Source organism: Carlito syrichta, unplaced genomic scaffold, assembly GCF_000164805.1.
Source record: "Carlito syrichta isolate Samal-C Ts95f unplaced genomic scaffold, Tarsius_syrichta-2.0.1 Scaffold316020, whole genome shotgun sequence".
Classification (NCBI taxonomy): Eukaryota; Metazoa; Chordata; class Mammalia; order Primates; family Tarsiidae; genus Carlito; species Carlito syrichta.
Genome location: NW_007260116.1, coordinates 30,985 through 39,531, shown reverse-complemented (window position 1 = coordinate 39,531; position 8,547 = coordinate 30,985). Strand labels below are relative to the sequence as shown.

General features: G+C 46.5%; 1 pseudogene; it reads left to right on the top strand.

Annotated features, from left to right (window-relative positions):
- The first annotated feature begins 718 nt into the window (after nt 1-718).
- LOC110594537 overlaps nt 719-8,547 on the top strand; it is a 23,680-nt pseudogene continuing 15,851 nt past the window's right edge.

Sequence of the window (8,547 nt, the reverse complement as noted above, 5' to 3'; positions counted from 1 at the left end):
TATCTCTCTCTCTCTCTCTCTCTCTCTCTCTCTAATCTATCAAGAGACAAGGTCTCCTCATATTGCCCAGGCTGGTCTTGAACCCGTGGCCTCAGGCAATCCTCTTGCGTCAGCTTCCTAAAGTGCTGGGATTACAGGCGTGAGTCACCGCGCCGGCATATCATTACAATTTAAACGTTCCTCCCAGAAGCCTGAAGAAGGCCCGCTTTGCAGAAATCTAACTGCCATACATGAAGATGGTATACCACTTACTAACCACGATCTTAGATAAGAGGCCAGAGAGCCAGACTCCAGCCTGAGTGAGGCTTCCACCCTTCAGGATGAGAGTTTGTCACTAACTTTGAGGACTTCGACAGCAGATAAATGACTACACGGTATGCAGAGGAGTGCAGGGAGTTGAGGGTAAGGGATGGAGGGTGAAAGACGGCTCTGCCCAATGTCTGCCCCTCAAGCACAACGGAGATGACCCCAGGGGTGCGCGTCAGCAGGAATTCAAACCCAGCTGATGTCCACGTAAGGCGGCTTGTCCTTTACGGAGTAGGAGCCCAGGGAATTGCGCTCCCCCAGGGCAAGAAAATCCGAACACAAACCTTCTCCAACACCCAGCGAGGACCCAGCCAGATTCGCTCACCGGAAACGCCTTCAGCCAGCAGCTCCCGGATTCGGAAGCGACTGGGAACGCTGCCGCAGAGGCTTCTGGGGGCTGAAACCCTGGTGGAGCGCGAATGGAGGGTACCGAGACGTCGCTGGGGAGCCGACCCCGCTATCGGCATGGGAATTTTGAGGAGAGAGACCGAGAGGCTGTCGCTGGAGTAGCCATTGTCCTGGTCAATTAACCTTTGCACGGCCCAGAAGCAGCTCGGGGCGGCCAGTGGAGAGCCGGAGCCTGCAGGATTCTGGAAACTTGTTCTGGGTAGGTCGGCGGCCGATGGTGGATGGGCGGGTCTCCCGGGCCCTGGTGAGCGAGGCCTGCCAGGACGCTCTTTCCCGCGGGAGAAGGGTGGGGAAAGACCAGGCCTAGGTTAAGACTCGCGGTAGAGTGTGGCGGGTGGGAAGTACGGGCGTGGGGCGGCGCGCTGAGACAGCTCAGGCTGGCGGGTCGAGATGCTTCGTTTTTGGACGAGGGAGCGCGGCTGGGGGCGCCCACGATGGGGTGAGACCCGGACGGCGGGTAACCTCGGAGGGGGTGGGCGCCACGCGGACCTGCCTTCCCCGTGGGGGGCCAGAGTGATCTGGAACTGGAATGTCTGTTTTGAAGAGGGTGGGTCTATTCTGTGCCAAACTCTTTTGAATAGGGAGGGTGTCCCCGGGCGTGCATCCATGGGGCTGCTTTGGCCTGCGGAGATGAGTTCGGTTGGATCCAACACAGCGACATCCTCTGTCCTCGGCGTGGGGGCGTGGCTAGGGTCGTATATCCCTAGGTGCTTCTTTGCGAAGCCGTATTTATTTGGGTCCTGCAACCCCGCGTGGTTGTGGGAACCTAGAGCTGATTGATGGTGAATGCCACGGTTTTGGTTTTTGTTGTTTTGTTGTTTTTTTTGGATGGGTCTGGATGTGTCCCAAGTTGTGATTCGGTGAGTGCTGGGGACAGGAATGAAGACGCCTCAGGTCTTGATGTGCCTTGGTTTCTTAAGGTTGGGCGGGTGGAGGTGAACCTGACTTGATGAAAGTATGTTAGAGGTTCTGGGGGAATGTCTTAGGTCTGGAGTCTCTGGAGGTTTTTTTTTGGGGGGGTGAGGAAAATTTTATCCTCTAGTAGCGGTGGACTGCATCACCATGGCCTGCATCTAGGCATCTTTTTGAATAAGGACAGATCTGTTCCCTGGGAACTGTTGTCCCAGGGTTTGTCGGGTGGCAGTTGGCCACTCTGCTTGGTGGCCAAGGTTTGGGTGTCACGTGGGTGGCCAGTTTGGCTGATTCCTGTTTCCTTGTCTGTCTTTCCCTCATGTGTTGGGGCCAAACCTCTAGCTTGGGGCTCTAGAGGAGTTAGGTAGGGAGGGGACTTCTGAGGGCTGTTGGTCAATTATTAAATCACGTGTGGCATATGGTGGGGTCCAAATATTATGCCTGTAATTTTGTGTTTAATTTTTTGATGAGGACAAAATTTAAACCTACCCAGTAGCATTATACAGTGAACCCCCATGTACCTATCACCAAATTCAACATTTGTGAACTCATGGCCCATCATGCTACATCTTCAACCCTATGTATGGTTACTGTCTGAGATTTGTCCTATTCTAGAGCAGTTGTCACTACTGACCTCACCACTGACCAGACTGGCTAAGGGCATGGTTCTCCACATCTAGGCACTTTGTAGCTTTCTCAATTTGAGCAAGATTATTAACTGAGTCTCAGGCTATCAGAAGACCTAAGTCATGGAGCTTTGGGAGGTAAAACTTGTACAGTACCTGGAATTGTCTCTGGTATACAGTATAATATGTATTAACTGTTACTAATAATATTACAACTTGAGGCCCACAGGCATTAAAAGGATGACTATTTAACAGCAGAGTTTCAGGGCAGGCTATGTCTCCTAGGAGCTGTCTACAGTCTTCTTTTTTTCTGATAGATCTGAGGCTTTTTTTTCCTTAAAGGATGAGGAGACCCCTCACTTTAAACTTGGGGATTTCTAGTCTGGTATGTGGAGGCCAAGAGACAATCTTGACACTCACACTGCCTGTTTCATCCTTGTCCACCTTGCAGATTCCTGTCTGCCAGGAGAAGACTGTCAAGCAAGAGAGTACTTATGTGCTCCTGACAAACTGTTTTAAGGTGGATACCGCTTACCTTTCATGTTCTTACAGTGTCTTCTTTGCTCCAAACCTTGGTTAAATTTCTTTTATTCATGCTGATACCTTGTGCCCTATAGTGTCTCGTTTGAGGCTGAGGCCCTGCCTGTTTCCCCAGGATGCCAGGGCTGTTTTAAGGGCAAGGGCCTCCACAGGGACTATTACCCCGGACCAGTGCTGTCATTCGGGTAACCACCATCCTTGCCTCAGCATTTCCTCCTGGCTGCTGAATTCCTAGGGCTGTATCGGCTGCTGTGAAATTAAACATGATGGTAAATACCATTTATCAGACTGTTGTCTGGTGCCGGGCACTGGGTTTATTGTCACCACAATATTTTAATTCCTCAACAATTTCAAAGTTAGGAATCAAAATTGCCATTTTACAGAAATGACATGTTACTGAAATAAAGAAACTTTTACATGTGTGACATTACTACTTCAGGTGGAATCAGTATTTAGAGCTTTTTTAGTAATCAGTAGTCTACAATTCTTATTTCATGCAAACCCCCCCATTCCCTCAATTTTTTGTTTTTGCTGTTAGAGTTTTCCTTGGAAGGAAAACTCCAGACTCATATCATCTTACCTGTAATTACTGTCATATGCATTTCCAACAGAGGACTGTTTTATTTTTATTTTATTTATTTTTGAGTTGGAGTCTCTCTCTGTCATCCATGCTGGAGTGCAGTGGCATGATGACAGCCACAGCAGCCTCAACCTGCTGGGCTCAGGTGATCCTTCCGCCTCAGCCTTCCAAGTAGCTGGAACTACAGACACATGCCTCCACGCCTGGCTAATTTTTTTATTTATAGAGGTGCGATCTCTCCAAGTAGCCTAGGCTGGTCTCAAACCTGTGAGCTCAGGCAATCCACTCACCTCAGTCTCCCAAAGTGCTGGAATTATAGACATGAGCCACCTCGCCCAGCCCAAGGACTGTTTTTAAATATAACCACAATACTACTATTACACTCAAGAAAATTAACAGTAACTCCAAATGACTTAATTCCTGGTTTGTTTTTAAAATTTGCCCATTTGTCCTAAAACAAAATGTAATTTTACAGTTCAAACCCTCTACACTTAACAATCAAGTAAGAAGTATGAGACGGAAAAGTGTCTGGAATTGAGCAAGGTGAATTCTCTTTCTCCCTTCCTTTTTTCTTTAACAATCACCGGTCTTTGTTAATGCCTGAATCACCATCCTGCTCACAGATGGAAGCTGTGAGTTCTTGCTGGCACTTTCGTCTTTTGGAAATTTCCATCCCTTTAATTGACTGTTGAGTCTTCTCACTTCTCTCTTGATGTGCCCCCTTTTTCTCCTTTCAGTTCACTGCTGTGCTACCCAGAGTTTCATCTCTTCTCCACATTCTAGTTCATTCTCCCCCCTGCCTTTTGAGTTGCTCGTTGGAGGGAAAAAAGTCATGATCATGCCACTTACCTACTCAAAAGAATTTTTTTTTTTTTTTTTTTTTTGCCTACCTTTCACTCTGTCTAAGCTTCAATAATTTTTTTTTTTTTTTTTAAATTCGGAATCTCACTCTGTTTCCCAGGCTAGAGTGCGGTAGCGTGCTCACAGCCACCGCAGCCTCGGACCTGCTGGCTCAAGCAATCTTTCTGCTTCAGACTTCCAAGTAGCTGGAGTTACAGGCATGCACCACCATGCCCAGCTAATTTTATTTTATTTTTTGAGTTGGAGTCTCACCCTGTCACATAGACTGGAGTGCAGTGGCCGCTCCTGGCCACTGCAGCCTCGACCTGCTGGATTCCGGCAATCCTTCTGCCTCAGCCTTCCAAGTAGCTGGAACTACAGGCGCATGCTACCAAGCCCGGCTAATTTTTGATTTATTGTGGAGATGAGGTCTCGTCAGGTTGCCCAGGCAGGTCTCGAACCTGCGGGCTCAGGCAATCCACTCATCTTGGCCTCCCAAAACGCTGGGATTACAGGCTGAGCCACCGAGCCTAGCCAGTTTTTTTTTTAATTGTAGAGACACCATGTTACCCGGGTGGTCTCAAACCTGTGGACTCAGGCAATCCTCTCCTCTACCTCCCATAGGGTTGGGATTATAGGCATGAGCCACAGCTCCCGGCTAGGCTTGGATAGTTAGAGCGTGGACTCTGGAGACAGACTGGCTCTGTTTAAAGCACAGGTTCACTACACATTATTAGCTGTGTGACTTTGGGCACGTTATTTTACTCTCTATGCCTCTCATTCCTTATCTGTAAAATAAGAATGCCTATCTTATAGAGTTTGGTGAGGAAGAAATGTGATAATTCCTATAAGGCATTGTAGTGCCTGGCACCTAGCACAGGCTCATGAAATATGGATTATGATTATGAATATTGATATCTGATTAATAGGTGAGTAATCCCTTAATCCATCTTTTTACTCTTCTTTTTTTTTTGTTGAGTAGGAGGCTCACTCTGTCGCCCAGGCTGGAGTGCAATGGCACGCTTATGGCCACCACAGCCTCAATCTGCTGGGCTCAAGTGATACTTCCACCTCAGCCTTCCAAGTAGCTGGAACCACAGGCATATGCCACCATGCCTGGCTAATTTTTTTTTTTTAATTCATTGTAGAAACAAGGTCTTGCCAAGTTGCCCAGGCTGATTTTGAACCTCTGACTCAGGCAATCTTTTTACCTTGGCCTTCCAAAGTGTGGGGATTATAGACTTGAGCCACTGCGCCCAGCCATCTTTTTTACTTTTATCCCTACCATTTACTCCTTTTGTCCTATAGCTGTGTGGACATATATCCCACTTCATGCTGTTTTATTCCTTTGTGGTTTTCTGCTTGGCAGTTGAACTCCTATTAACGTAGTCACACATTTGCAAGGCATGCCTGGATTTTCTCAAACTTGTCCCAGTCTATTTGTCACCAAAGCACTTTGTACATAAGGACTTTGTCTTACTGGACTGTGAGGTGGCTCTCTAAGTATCAGGGAACTCTTGTTCATTTTGAGTCACTGACATGGTTCTGACATCCAGTAGGACTGATTAAGTGTTTGTCTGTGAGGACCGAAGCAGCCTTGCTTCCTGGTGGAGGAACCAAATGAGGGAGTATAATAAGGGTACTGAGATTGAGAAGTGGGGTTGGGGCACAACAACTGAGCAAGGCCCAGATACCAGGTTAGTGAGTGTGGACATCATTCTGTGGCCATTAGGGAGCCACTGAAAGCTTTGAGCTACTGTGGAACATGATCTCTCCCTTCAGCCATTACCTCGTTTGTCTTCCATTCTCTTGTAGATCCTTTCATAGCTCACTCTCCAGAAATTGTTCTTGTCTGGGTCATCAGTAGCTTCCACAGTGGTCATCCAGTCTTCAGTTTCTACTCATTTTCCCTGTTGATGACAGCAGTTATAGAGGTCAAGCGCTCCCTCCTCCTTGAAACACCTTGTCTCTTGTCACGTGGCTCCAGGATTGTATTTGCTCCCCCTTGTTTTCCCTCCCTCATGGGCTACTTCTTTTGTCTCCTTTGCTGGTTCCTCTTCCTGATCTGCTAACCATGGAACACGTCAGGGCTTAGGCATTGACATTTTCTCCCTCTTCCTTCTTTGCCTTGGTGATTTCCTTTGCTCTGAGAACTTTAAATTCATCTATATGACCTTCAGCTTAGATACCTTCCTTCAGCTCTAGACTCATATGACTAATTGCTTTGGATCGATATTGAACTTCTCAAACGTCTTTCCAACATGAAACTTTGCTGTTCTCCCCAATATTTGCTCTTGTTGGAGCCTTCTCACACCAGTTGCTAGTAAACCTTATCCTTACAACCGCTCAGAACCTTTGGAATTGTCTTTGATTTTTCTTTTGATCTCACAACTCACCTATATGCTTTCTATTTTTATTTTTTGAGTCAGAGTCTCACTCTGTCACCCAGGCTGGAGTACAGTGACATACTCATGGCCACCACAGCTTCGACCTGCTGGGTTTAGGTGATCCTTCCACCTCAGCCTTCCACATAGCTGGAACTACAGGCACGCACCACCACGCCCAGCTAATTTTTTTTTTTTTAATTTAATGTAGAGACGAGGTCTCGGCAAGTTGCCCAGGCTGGTCTTGAACCCCTGGGCTCAGACAATCCTCTTGCCTCAGTCTCTCAAAGTGCTGGGATTACAGGTGTGAGCTACCGCGTTCAGCCAACTCAACTATATTAATAAGGAAATTCAGAATGTGACCGCTGCTCACCACCTCCACTGTTTCCACTTTGGTCCGAACCATCATTATCTCTTCCTTGGAATTTCAGTAGGCTTTACATGATTTTCTTGCCCTATCCTTGACTCCCTAAGGTCTGTTCTAGTCTACCAGCCTAGTCTACCAACCAAAGATCTTTTCAAATGTAACTCAAATCACATCATTCCTCTATTCAGAATCCTCCAATGGCTTCATATTTCATTCCAGATCAAAATCAACGTGCTACCAAGCTGCACATGATCTGTACCCTATTACCACTGCTCTTGACTGCCACTACTTTGTCTCATGTTCTCCTGCCACAAGGGATTTGTTTTCCCTGGAACTTCAGGGCTCACTCCTGCCTTAGAATCTTCAGTGGGTTGGTTTTTTTCTTTGTAGTTCTGTTGACACAGTTGCCCACATGAATCTTTTCTTCATATCTTTCAGATCTTTTCTCAAGTAATCACCTTTAAAAAGGCTTTTCTTAAACATTCTATTTAAAATTCTCACCCCTCCAACCTCTATCACTGGATCTTTCTGTTCCCCTCAGTAATTATTATCTGATATACTGTAATTTTGGGGGAGGGTATGTTTTATTTTTGTCCATCTTTGGGCAGGTGTTCTTTTGGTTGCATTTGTGGCAGTAACACACAGTAGGCACCCAGTGATTATGGGACCACTGAGTAGTTCAGCCAACAGCATGTAGAGCTACCTGTGGGAGGCATGACTAAGGAGTACTGGGATGTGGGAGCTCTATGGAGACCCTGGTAAGGAGGCCATCACTGATGTTTTCCATTCCCCTGTTATCCATGGTGATGAAGAATTGGGTGATGAAGAACTGGAGTAGAATTTGCAGGCCTTTGTAACGAGGTCAAAGGTGAGGAGGTTCTGCCAAAGAGAAACCTGTGGAGAGGAGTGCAGGCATTTACTGTGGCCCTTATGTGGCAGCTTGTGGTCCTCCCTGCTGATGGGGCTCCACCCCTCGGCTGGGTCCCTACTTTTGGAATCTGTCGTGTTTCTGTGATGTCTGTGAGGCTCAATCCAGTGCTGAGCCCCTAGCAGATTTTGAGTAAGTGCTCGCTTACATAAGGTGTCTCGCAGGCCAGAGGGAACATGGGTCTAGAGCTGTGTGAGGTGTTCTGGGATTCCTAGAAATAATAAACAACAAAATGACTAATACGTCACTTGTAGCTTAACTGACCTTGCACTTTTGAGCTTCTAGCTTTCTAAAGCCATTCTAAAACTCCAGTACAAATAGTGCTAAAGTCGTAATGTTCTTTTTTTTTTTTTTTAGATTACAAAATATAGTTTATTTAGAGAGTAAATTAGAGAGAGAGAAAGAAAGAGGAGATTCAACTCCTCAGGGTAGGGAAAGGGTCCAAAACCAGGAAACATGGAGACAGCTATAGCTCAAAGAGCGCGTAGCCACACCAGAGTCTAGTAAGGCAATGGCCAAAGCTGTAATATTCTAGTGTCCATCAAATGGATTTACTAAAAAACAAACTTACGTTCATGCATGATCCTTCTGTTCATGTGTGGTCTTACTTTTTTTTTTTTTTTTTTTTTTGAGTTGGAGTCTCACTCTGTCACCCA